The sequence below is a fragment of the Choloepus didactylus genome, chromosome 2 (genome assembly GCF_015220235.1).
Source record: "Choloepus didactylus isolate mChoDid1 chromosome 2, mChoDid1.pri, whole genome shotgun sequence".
Taxonomy (NCBI): Eukaryota; Metazoa; Chordata; class Mammalia; order Pilosa; family Megalonychidae; genus Choloepus; species Choloepus didactylus.
This window is the reverse complement of record NC_051308.1, coordinates 234,333,599-234,346,626: the sequence shown is the minus strand read 5'-3', so window position 1 is coordinate 234,346,626 and position 13,028 is coordinate 234,333,599. Positions and strand designations below refer to the sequence as shown.

The 13,028-nt window shown below is 42.0% G+C and overlaps 1 protein-coding gene across 10 annotated transcripts in view; it reads left to right on the top strand.

Annotated features, from left to right (window-relative positions):
* The window catches only part of FHAD1 (forkhead associated phosphopeptide binding domain 1), a 174,446-nt gene that overhangs the window by 59,151 nt on the left and 102,267 nt on the right, over positions 1 to 13,028 (top strand). The gene's annotated exons all lie outside the window — the stretch shown is intronic.

Sequence of the window (13,028 nt, the reverse complement as noted above, 5' to 3'; positions counted from 1 at the left end):
GAAATCACACAGGGAAAAAAAAAAAAGGAAAAAGAAATCACATGGTCATTTTCCCCCAACATTGAATTTTGAAATTTTCAAACATACAGCAAAGTAAAAACAATTTTATGACAAATGCCTGAATACACACAAGGTAGATTCTATCATTAATATTTTGCTATAGTTATTTTATTCATATCTGTCTGCCTATCCTTTTATCCATTCATTAATCTGCCATATTTTTTATGCATTTCAAAGTAAATTGAAAACATCTGTACACTTCCCTCTAAATACTTCAGCACATATACCATTGTCTAGAGTTCGGTATTTGTTTAAATTGTTTATTGTTTGATGTAAAATTAACCTACAATGTGTATTAGTTATTAATTGTCACATAACAAAGTACCCCAAAACTTAGCAGCCTGAAATAACAATAAACACATACTATCTTACACAGTTTCTGTTGGTCAGAAATTCGGAAGTGGCTTAACAAGGTTACTCTGGCTCAGATCTCTAAAGAGGTTGTAGTCAAGCCATTGGCAGTCATCTGAAGGCTTGACTAGGGCTGCAGGATCCAGTACCAAGATGGCGCACTCGCATGGCTATTGGCCAGAGGCCTTGGTTCTTCATCATGTGAGTGTCCTCATGAAATAGCAGCTGCTTCCTCCAGAGCAAGTAATCCAAGAGAACAAGGCAGGAGCTCCAATGTCTTCTATGGCATAGCCTCAGAAATCCTACACCATCACTTCTGCAGTATCTTAATGATTATTGGAATCAGCCCTATCCAGTACAGGAGATATCTCTACAAGGATGTGAGTATGAGACAAGACTCACTGGGGCCATCTTGGAGGCTGGCCACCCCTCAAGGAAATACACATATCTCAAGTGGACACTCATTAATTTTTGATAACTGTGTACATCCTTGTATCACCTTGTACACCCCTGAAAGTTCCCTCATGTCCCTTCCCAATCAATTCCCAACTCCATCCTCCAGAGGCAGTTACTCTTCTGAATTTTTTCCCACCATGAATTAGATATTCCTGTTCCAAGATCTCAAATAAATGGAATCATATATGTTGTTTTGTGTAAGACTTCTTTCACTCAGCATAATATGTTTGAGATTCATCCATTTTGTTGCCTGTATGGTGAGCTTATTTCTTTTTATTGTTGTGTAGTATTCCATTGTATGAGAACATCACAGTTTGTTTGTCCGTTCTTTTACTGATGAACACATGGGCTGTTTCTTTTTATTCTTTTTTTTTTTTTTATGGTACTCAGCCATTTTTAAATTTTCCACTGAATACCGTGTTTCTCCAGTAAGATGCTGAATTGGGGACTTCTCAAAGGGACTTACAGTCTTCTTGGGAAATGAAGAAGTTCTTTGGCTTAGACCCCCTCAAATCTACTTGGGTGTTTCCACCACAGCCTCCCACCAAGCATATCATCTGGGTTGGAGGAGGGATAGGACACCATGATGCCTGATCCCAAGCATTCTCCCTCATTCCCCTGATTCTCTGCACTGCCCCCACCCCCACCTCTAAAGGGCTTTCATCCTCCTGCATGATGGGACTCTCCCTGTGTCAGATTCTGGACCCCTCAACTCCATGCTTTGTGGTAAACTCTGTGTTCCAGTCCTCCAGGCCAGCTCTTGTTTTGAGAGTTCTGAGAAAACTCTTTCCTCTCTTAAAAAAGCTGGGCTCTTCAAATAAAAATCCTTTGCATTTAGTCCATTACCTTGCTTTACATTTGAGAAGCTCTACTTGGAAACCCAAAGCCAAGGACCTAACTATTCTAGGTCAGAATTTCCCAGTCTCGGCACTGCTGACCTTTTGGGCCAGGTAATCCTTTGGGAGGGAGGGGTGCTGCCCTGTGCACTGCAGGATGTTTGGCAGCACCCCCGGGCTCTATCCACCAGATGCCATTAGCAGTTCCCCAGTTGTCACCACCCAAAATGTCTCCAGACATTGTCAGATGTCCCCTAGGTGCAAAATCACCTTGTTGAGAACCACGGATCTGAGTAATGTCCCCCTTCTCTTTCCATAGGCAATAAAGCCCCAGCTCCAAGGCCGAATCTTAACAGCAAGAGCTGATGAGAGATGGAGGGGCGGGAAAAGAATTATTGAGAATAGAAAATACATGGAGTGATTTTTCAAAATATTGTTCTAATGCACATATATATTTTTGTCAATAATGGGGCTCGGTTGAACTTAATCTTGGTAACCTGCTTTTTAAAAAATTCAACAGTAAATCATGAACATGTTTCTACTTCATTAAGTTTACTGCACAGTGGTTTAGAGTATGAGCTCTGAATCAAACAAACCCAGGTTCCACTCTTGACTCGCAAGTGGCTTGACATCTCTGTACCTCAGATTCCTCCTTTATTAAATGGAGCATTCTCCATAAGTGCTTAATGTAATGCCTGGCATAAAGCAAATGCTCGACAAATATTTAATTTAAAAGTGAAGTTGGTTTCTACCCATAATTGTCATTTAACTTGTGTGCTAGTTTGTATATATTATGTCCCCCAGAAAAAGCCATATTCTTTAATGCAGTCTTGTGGGGGCAGATGTATTAGTGTTGATTAGGTTGGAACCTTCTGATTGAGTGTTTCCATGGCGATGTGACCCACCCAAATGTAAGTGACACCTTTGATTAGGGTGTAACCTCTTGATTGAATGTTTCTATGGAAATGTGGCCCTGCCCACTCAGGGCGGGTCTTGATTAGTTCACTGGAGTCTTATAAAAAGAGCTCACAAACAGAGGGACCTCAGAGCAACTGAGAGTGACATTTTGAAGAGGAGCTGCAACTTACAGAGACATTTTGAAGACAGCTGTTAAAAGCGGTTTTGCTGATGCTTTGGAGGTACTAGCCCAGAGTTTGCCCCAAGAGGCTGATACAGAGACATTTTGGAGAATGCCACTTTGAAACGCAACCTGGTAGCAAGCAGACGCCAGCCACATGCCTTCCCAGCTAACAGAGGTTTTCCAGACACCAATGGCCTTTCTCCAGTGAAGGTACACTATTGCTGATGCCTTACCTTGGACACTTTATGGCCTTTAGACTGTAACTGTGTAACCAAATAAACCCCCTTTATAAAAGCCAATCCATCTCTGGTGTTTTGCAAACAGCAGCATTAGCAAACCTGAACAACTTGTATTCACAAATTACAATGTGTAGAAATCCAATTCAAATCCTGAAGAGGCTGACACAGTTAAGGACATACATGCCCAAAAGTTCTCCCTGGTGAGGGCTGGTAAACAACTAAGTACCAGGATGGCTGGACCAGCTGTTAAAATATTGAAGTAAACTGCCTATTGCTTGGCAAGTGGCTACCGCCCTAAACCTCTTCAAGTGCCCCTTTTCCCCACTCCTGCCAGCCCGCTGCCCCAGGCATCCCAGCCAGTCATCAGAATTCTCCCCACTGGAACCTCCAAATGATCCAGCAACCAGAGGGTCGTCTTGAACTGAGTTAAGCCAGTTTGGTAGTGCACAGGTCTTAGGTTGTTTTTGGTCATGCGCCATTCTTACATTCCTTTCGGTCGTGCACAGCTCTTTGGTCCTTTTCTGGGACTGAAGCCAGTCAAGAAGTTTGGAGTGGGTGAGGGATAACTGCTCCCTGCTTGGTTCTACAGAAAGTGAGTCTCAGATCAAATTCCGCCTCTCACAGACTTTGGCAAACACAACTCCAGCAGCAAGGAGACCCCGAAGGCATCATCCAGCTTGTTCTGTAGGTTCGATGGAGTCCAGGCTCCCTGTCCTTTAGGAGCCTTGGCCATTACCTGCCAAAGGTCACTCAGGGCAGCCACAAGCGTGTCACGGGGCATTCTTCTCACCCATCATGACCCAGGTCTGGCCTTTGGTTTGCCGCCCCTGGGCTATGGACTTTCCTCCAGGAGCGGGCGGTGCTGCCTGGAGTGACAGACTGCTCCGAGCAAAGGTTACACTAACTGCACATCTGTAACATCAAATGGTCTATGCTGAAGACCCAAGAAATATATCCCGGACTTTGCAACAGGCAGTAATGCCTGGCCCCTCAGCAGCTCTGGTAGAAGTCGGTGCCCTAAAGGTTGTTGTTTTTATTCTCATCCTTCCTCTTGCCTTTTTTTTTTTTTTTTTTTTTTTTTTCCCTGTATCTGGTTATGGAAGTTGGCAGGAAAGGGGATATTAGGTAAAAGAAAAGGGGAACAAAAGAGAAAATGTTCTAGTTCTGTGCCATCTACCATGGCAGCCCCCAGCCACATCTGGCTACTGGGCACTTGAAATGTGGCTAAGTCTGACTGAGCAACTGAATTTTTAGTTTTATTTAATTTTAATCAATTTAAATTTAAATTTTTAACTGTTTCTCAATTCAGTTATTGGGAAACTTTTAAGTTTGCTTGGACCATCCTGGATGCATGAATCTCCTCTTTTCAGCTGTAAATTTTGTGGAATCTAGATCCAGATCAAATATTTCCAATGAAACTTTAGCTTCTACCTTGAGATGTGCTTATATGTATAAAATAAACTCCGGGATTTGAAGACTTAAGTACAAAAGAAAAGGAATGTAAAATATCTCATTATTAATTTTTTAATTGATTATATGTCGAAATGATCATATTTTTAATATAATGGGCCAAATAAAATATATCATTAAAATTAATTTCACCTTTTCTTTTAACTTTTTTTCCTTGTTTTTTTTTTTAACTTTCCCTTCTTTTTTAAATCAACTGTATGAAAAAAAAGTTAAAAAGAAAACAAACATACAATAAAAGAACATTTCAAAGAGACCATAACAAGGGAGTAAGAAAAAGACAACTAACCTAAGATAACTGCTTAACTTCCAACATGTTCCTACTTTACCCCAAGAAAGTTACCTAATATAGCAACATTTCTGTGAACTTGCTCCTACTATATCCATCAGAAATTAACAGACCATAGTCATTCCTGGGCATCCCCAGAACATTAAATAGCTTATCTGTTCTTCTTGGATTATTGTTCCCCCTTCCTTAATTGCTCTCTATTGCTAGTTCCCCTACATTCTACATTATAAGCCATTTGTTTTACATTTTTCAAAGTTCACATTAGTGGTAGCATATAATATTTCTCTTTTTGTGCCTGGCTTATTTCGCTTAGCATTATGTCTTCAAGGTTCATCCATGTTGTCATATGTTTCACGAGATCGTTCCTTCTTACTGCCGCGTAGTATTCCATCGTGTGTATATACCACATTTTATTTATCCACTCATCTGTTGAAGGACATTTGGGTTGTTTCCATCTTTTGGCAATTGTGAATAATGCTGCTATGAACATTGGCGTGCAGATATCTGTTCGTGTCACTGCTTTCCGTTCTTCCGGGTATATACCAAGAAGTGCAATCGCTGGATCGAATGGTAACTCTTATCTAGTTTTCTAAGGAACTGCCAGACTGACTTCCAGAGTGGCTGAACCATTATACAGTCCCACCAACAGTGAATAAGAGTTCCAATTTCTCCACATCCCCTCCAGCATTTGTAGTTTCCTGTTTGTTTAATGGCAGCCATTCTAACCGATGTTAGATGGTATCTCATTGTGGTCTTAATTTGCATCTCTCTAATAGCTAGTGAAGCTGAACGTTTTTTCATGTGTTTCTTGGCCATTTGTATTTCCTCTTCAGAGAACTGTCTTTTCATATCTTTTGCCCATTTTATAATTGGGCCGACTGTACTATTGTCATTGAGTTGTAGGATTTCTTTATATATGCAAGATATCAGTCTTTTGTCAGATACATGGTTTCCAAAAATTTTTTCCCATTGAGTTGGCTGCCTCTTTACCTTTTTGAGAAATTCCTTTGAGGTGCAGAAACTTCTAAGCTTGAGGAGTTCCCATTTATCTATTTTCTCTTTTGTTGCTTGTGCTTTGGGTGTAAAGTCTAGGAAGTGGCCGCCTAATACAAGGTCTTGAAGATGTTTTCCTACATTGTCTTCTAGGAGTTTTATGGTACTTTCTTTTATATTGAGATCTTTGGTCCATTTTGAGTTAATTTTTGTGTAGGGGGTGAGGTAGGGGTCCTCTTTCATTCTTTTGGATATGGATATCCAACTCTCCCAGCCCCATTTGTTGAAAAGACCATTATGGCTCAGTTCAGTGACTTTGGGGGCCTTATCAAAGATCAGTCGGCCATAGATCTGAGGGTCTATCTCCGAATTCTCAATTCGATTCCATTGATCTATATGTCTATCTTTGTGCCAGTACCATGCTGTTTTGGCAACTGTGGCTTTATAATAAGCTTCAAAGTCAGGGAGTGTAAGTCCTCCCACTTCGTTTTTCTTTTTTAGAGTGTCTTTAGCAATTCGAGGCATCTTCCCTTTCCAAATAAATTTGATAACTAGCTTTTCCAAGTCTGCAAAGTAGGTTGTTGGAATTTTGATTGGGATTGCATTGAATCTGTAGATGAGTTTGGGTAGAATTGACATCTTAATGACATTTAGTCTTCCTATCCATGAACATGGAATATTTTTCCATCTTTGAAGGTCCCCTTCTATTTCTTTTAGTAGAGTTATGTAGTTTTCTTTGTATAGGTCTTTTACATCTTTGGTTAAGTTTATTCCTAGGTACTTGATTTTTTTAGTTGCTATTAAAAATGGTATCTTTTTCTTGAGTGTCTCTTCAGTTTGTTCATTTCTAGCATATAGAAACATTACTGACTTACGTGCATTAACCTTGTATCCCGCTACTTTGCTAAATTTGTTTATTAGCTCTAGTAGCTGTATCGTCGATTTCTCAGGGTTTTCTAGATATAAGATCATATCATCTGCAAACAATGACAGTTTTACTTCTTCTTTTCCAATTTGGATGCCTTTTATTTCTTTGTCTTGCCGGATTGCCCTGGCTAGCACTTCCAGCACAATGTTGAATAACAGTGGTGACAGCGGGCATCCTTGTCTTGTTCCTGATCTTAGAGGGAAGGCTTTCAGTCTCTCACCATTGAGTACTATGCTGGCTGTGGGTTTTTCATATATGCTCTTTATCATGTTGAGGAAGTTTCCTTCAATTCCTACCTTTTGAAGTGTTTTTATCAAAAAGGGATGTTGGATTTTGTCAAATGCTTTTTCAGCATCTATTGAGATGATCAATTGATTTTTCCCTTTTGACTTGTTAATGTGTTGTAATACATTGATTGATTTTCTTTTGTTGAACCATCCTTGCATGCCTGGAATAAACCCCACTTGGTCATGGTGTATGATTTTTTTAATGTGTCTTTGGATTCGATTTGCAAGTATTTTGTTGAGGATTTTTGCATCTATATTCATTAGGGAGATTGGCCGGTAGTTTTCCTTTTTTGTAGCATCTTTGCCTGGTTTTGGTATTAGATTGATGTTAGCTTCATAAAATGAGTTAGGTAGTGTTCCATTTTATTCGATGTTTTGAAAGAGTTTGAGTAAGATTGGTGTCAGTTCTTTCTGGAAAGTTTGGTAGAATTCCCCTGTGAAGCCATCTGGCCCTGGGCATTTATTTGTGGGAAGATTTTTGATGACTGATTGGATCTCTTTGCTTGTGATGGGTTGGTTGAGGTCTTCTATTTCTTCTCTGGTCAGTCTAGGTTGTTCATATGTTTCCAGGAAATTGTCCATTTCCTCTACATTATCCAGTTTGTTGCCATACAGTTGTTCATAGTATCCTCTATAATTTTTTTAATTTCTTCAGGATCTGCAGTTATGTCACCTTTTTCATTCATTATTTTGTTTATATGGGTCTTCTCTCTTTTGATTTTGTCAGTCTAGCTAGGGGCTTGTCAATCTTGTTGATCTTCTCAAAGAACCAACTTTTGGTGATATTTATCCTCTCTATTGTTTTTTTGTTCTCTATGTCATTTATTTCTGCTTTAATCCTTGTTATTTCTTTTCTTGTACTTGGTTTAGGATTGGTTTGCTGTTCATTTTCTAGCTTCTTCAGTTGATCCATTAGTTCTTTGATTTTGGCTCTTTCTTCCATTTTAATATATGCGTTTAGTGCTATAAATTTCCCCCTTAGCACTGCTTTTGCTGCATCCCATAGGTTTTGGTATGTTGTGTTCTCATTTTCATTCGTCTCTATATATTTAGCAATTTCTCTTGCTATTTCTTCTTTAACCCACTGATTGTTTAGGAGTGTGTTGTTTAACCTCCAGGTATTTGTGAATTTTCTAAGTCTCTGATGGTTATTGACTTCTAATTGTATTCCATTGTGGTCAGAGAATGTGCTTTGAATAATTTCAATCTTTTTAAATTTATTGAGGCTTGTTTTATGTCCCAGCATATGATCTATTCTGGAGAAAGTTCCGTGAGCAGTAGAAAAGTATATGTATCCTGTTGATTTGGGATGTAATGTCCTGTATATGTCTGTTAAATCTAATTCATTTATCAGATTGTTTAGGTTTTCAATTTCCTTATTGGTCTTCTGTCTGGTTGATCTATCTATAGGAGAGAGTGATGTGTTGAAGTCTCCCACAATTATTGTGGAAACATCAATTGCTTCCTTTAGTTTTGCCAGTGTTTCTCTCATGTATTTTGTGGCACCTTGGTTGGGTGCATAGACATTTACGATTGTTATTTCTTCTTGCTGAATTGCCCCTTTTATTAGTATGTAGTGGCCTTCTTTGTCTCTCAAAACATCCCTGCATTTGAAGTCTATTTTATCTGAGATTAATATTGCTACACCTGCTTTCTTTTGGCTGTAGCTTGCATGAAATATTTTTTCCATCCTTTCACTTTCAGTTTCTTTGTGTCCCTGTGTCTAAGATGAGTCTCTTGTATGCAACATATTGATGGTTCATTTTTTTGATCCATTCTGCGAATCTATATCTTTTAATTGGGGAGTTTAATCCATTTACATTCAACGTTATAACCGTGAAGGCATTTCTTGAATCAGCCATCTTATCCTTTGGTTTATGTTTGTCATATTTTTCCCCTCTCTCTATTAATATCCTTTATTGTACCCATACCGAATCTCTTTAGTACTGAACCTTTCTCCAAGTCTCTCTGTCCTTTCTTTGTTTCTCTGTCTGTAGGGCTCCCTTTAGTATCTCCAGTAGGGCAGGTCTCTTGTTAGCAAATTCTCTCAGCATTTGTTTGTCTGTGAAAAATTTAAGCTCTCCCTCAAATTTGAAGGAGAGCTTTGCTGGATAAAGTATTCTTGGCTGGAAATTTTTCTCACTCAGAATTTTAAATATATCGTGCCACTGCCTTCTTGCCTCCATGGTGGCTGCTGAGTAGTCACTACTTAGTCTTATGCTGTTTCCTTTGTATGTGGTGAATTGCTTTTCTCTTGCTGCTTTCAGAACTTGCTCCTTCTCTTCTGTGTTTGATAGTGTGATCAGTATATGTCTCGGAGTGGGTTTATTTGGATTTATTCTATTTGGAGTTCGCTGAGCATTTATGATTTGTGTATTTATGTTGTTTAGAAGATTTGGGAAGTTTTCCCCAACAATTTCTTTGAATACTCTTCCTAGACCTTTACCCTTTTCTTCCCCTTCTGGGACACCAATGAGTCTTATATTTGGACATTTCATATTATCTATCATATCCCTGAGGTCCATTTCGATTTTTTCAATTTGTTTCCCCATTCTTTCTTTTATGCTTTCATTTTCCATTCTGTCATCTTCCAGGTCACTGATTCGTTGTTCAGCTTCCTCTAGTCTTGTACTATGAGTGTCCAGAATCTTTTTAATTTGGTCAACAGTTTCTTTAATTTCCATAAGATCATCCATTTTTTTATTTAGTCTTGCAATGTCTTCTTTATGCTCTTCTAGGGTCTTCTTGATTTCCTTTATCTCCTGTACTATGGTCTCATTGTTCATCTTTAGTTCTTTGAGTAGCTGCTCTAGGTGCTGTGTCTCTTCTGGTCTTTTGATTTGGGTGCTTGGGCTTGGGTTATCCATATCGTCTGGTTTTTTCATATGCTTTATAATTTTCTGTTGTTTTTGGCCTCGTGGCATTTGCTGAACTTGATAGGGTTCTTTTAGGGTTTGTAGACCTATTGAAGTCCTTATCTCTAATTTATCAGATCTACAGCTTCGTGGAGTACACTTTCTCTAACTAACCAGCAGGTGGCGTCCACGAGCCACCTGTTCTCCACAAGCCAGTTCTCCCCTGCTTAGCCTTTTTGGTGAGTGGGGGAGTGAGTCTTGTGGGGTCCAATTGGTGTACCAAGCTTGCGTGTGTAGTTGGTGTTGCCTGCCCTGTATATGGGGCGTGTTTCTGGGCAGTCAGGGAGGGGGGGCTGTCTCTAACAATCAAATCTCCCTGGTGATCCTAGAGTTTTAAAGCTGGTGCAATAGTCTAATCCTTCAGTTCAGTCCTGCCACAGTTTGTCTCTGCCACTGACCCACAAGTCCTTGGTATTGGCGTATGGCTCCTGAGACTTGCAAGTGGGCCCCTCTTCCAGGCCGTGCACCTCGGGTCCTCTGTTGAGGGATGACTGTGCTATGTCACAGGTGAGTGCCGTCCCCCCAGGGCAGTTCTGGGCTGCTGGGCTGTGTAGGGAGGCTCCCAGTCTGCTGAAATGATGGCTGAATGGGGCTTTGTTAATTCACACTGCTCTACCTTCCCAACTCTCTTTTAACTTTTTAATATGACTACTCAGCAATTTAAAATCATGTTATGTAGCTTGGGTTCTCTTTCTATCTGCCGGTGCTGCACTGCTCAGTTAGGACCCAGCTGCCTGGGATCCAGGAGCGTGAGGAGATGGGGAGAAGTGAGCTTCCGATAAGAGAAGTCTCCTCATCGTGGACTGAGTGCAGGGAGAGGCTGGGGGTGGCGGGAGCTGCTCCCCATGAAGCCCTTCATTCACTTGTCCCCCTTGTTCTGTTCAGCACTTCCCCCCTCCCGCCACCCATCACCCTGCAGTGACAGCTGCCTTCCAGAAGGCATGGGAAGGAAGAGGGATGGGAAGAACCAGAGTATCTGAGAGAGGGACGGTGGCCATCTGGGTGGCCCGGGCCCTGGGCCTGCTCCCTGCGCCTCGCAGAAGGCTGCGCTTGCAATGCATATTCTCAGCTTTGAGGAGGGCTCCACTGCTTTCTGAACCTTGAGAATAGAGCATCTGTTGGTGTCCAGAACGCAGCAGCGCCTCTTCCCTGAGTCCCGCTTGTCCACAGCATTGCTGCAGCCTCTCCTGTGGTGGCCAGAAACCCGGTGTGGGGGCATGCAGGGCTGGGCAGGTGCTTTCTTTCCTCAGCTATTTCTAGGGAGACCAACTCATCCAGGTTTGCCTGGAATTTTACCGCCTTTAGCACTGAAGGTCCTATCCTGCATCCCAGCATTCCACCACCCCTCCCACCCCCACTCTCTTCTGGGACAAACGAAACAGTTGCTCTCCTTGACTTTCATCCAGGTGGCCACTAAAACACAGTCGGGGGATCCTTGGCACTGAATAAGGACAGTGAGACAACCTGGCAGGGCAATGCCCAGTCTACACAGAACTGCTCTTTGATGGGCTTGTCAGGGTGAACCCAGTTCCTAAAATCATTCATTTATCCCCTCAACCATGCATTCCCCACATTTGCAGAGTTCCTCCTGGTGTAATGTTATGCACCCTGGTTCCAGAGCCAGACCAGCTGACTTAGTCCTTACTGGATGTGTGAGCTGGATGAGGAAGCACTTAAGCTCCCACTTCTAAAATGGGGCTAATGACAGTCCCTGCCTCACAGCACTGTGGGGAGCTCTACGGACAGTGCCAGGCGATTCGTGTGGCTTTCATGAGCATCACTTAGCATGTGCTTTTGCTCACAGACAACTTTCCTGAACACCTTTCCCTGCCCACACTCATACAGCATGATGGGTACAAGTGGGGGTCCACTTCCCAGCCATGTGAGCTTGGGTAGAGGCTTTATCTCTCTTTGCCCCAGTTGGCACATTTGTAAAAAGGGATTAATAACAAAACTCATTTTGAGGGGTACAGTGGTGAGCAAACTGAGATGTGGTGTCCAGCTTCATTGAACTCAACATCTCTTCAGGGAAACTGACATTAATGAAATAATCATGGAACAACCACCATAAAGTGGTAACCAAGGCAACGCCAGGCAGGAGAGGCACACAATGCCCCATGAGCTCAAAATAATAGGATCTGAGTTGGTTAGGGGGTTCAGGAAGGCATTCCTGAGGAAGGGGTGCTCAAGCCAAGCACTGAAAGTTGAGTTGACATTCACTAAGTGCAGAGTGGAAGGGAGCAGCATTCCGGGTGGAATGGACTACACATGCAAAGGCTGGGGCGGGGTTAGTGCGAGGGAATGGTCAGTGCAAGGGGTGAGCTCCTGGAGGAAAGTGGCTAGACAAGGGGCCGGAGAAGCTGGCAGGAGCCCGGCCATGTCAAAAGTTGTGTCTTTATCCCACAGGAAGCCTCAGCAGGGTCTTAGGCAGGAGGCACATCATCCAAGATCTGGCTCCAACCAGGAGTTTGACCTTGGATCCACTCCTCACCACAGGGAAGGGGACTTGGCATAACTGGAAGCATTTTCCTCATTGCCTCTTTTGAGGAGTTTTGTTTGATAGGTTTGTTTTATTGCCAAGTTTTAGTCCAGTGTTTTAGTTTCCTGGCTGCCTAAGCAAATACCATGTAATAGGTTGGCTTGAATGATAAGCATTTACAGGTTCAGGGTTTTGAGGCTAGGAGAAGTCCCAAATCAAGGTGTCAACAAGGTGGTGCTTTCTCTTGGAAAGCTGGTGTTCTGGGACTGGCAGCCGGTGATCCTTGGACCTTGGCTTTTCTGTCACATGGCAATGCACTTGGCGGCCTCTCCTGGCTTCTCTCTTGTCTTCCGGGTTTTGTTGACTTCCAGCTTCTGGTCACTCCCTCCATGGGTTTCTCTCTCTCTGGGACCTTCCCTAGAGGGCCTTTGGTAATGGGATTAAGACCCATCCTGAGTCAGCTGGGCCACACCTTACCTGAAGCAACCTCATCAACAGGTCCTATTTACAAGACTTCCCAAGAGTGGATTAAGTTTAAGAACATGTTTTTCTGGGGTGCATAATTCCAAGCCACAACACCCATTAAAAAGCAGGATCAGGATGTTCTGGGGATCCCCACCTGTTCTGGTGCCCAGGCAGTAAGGATG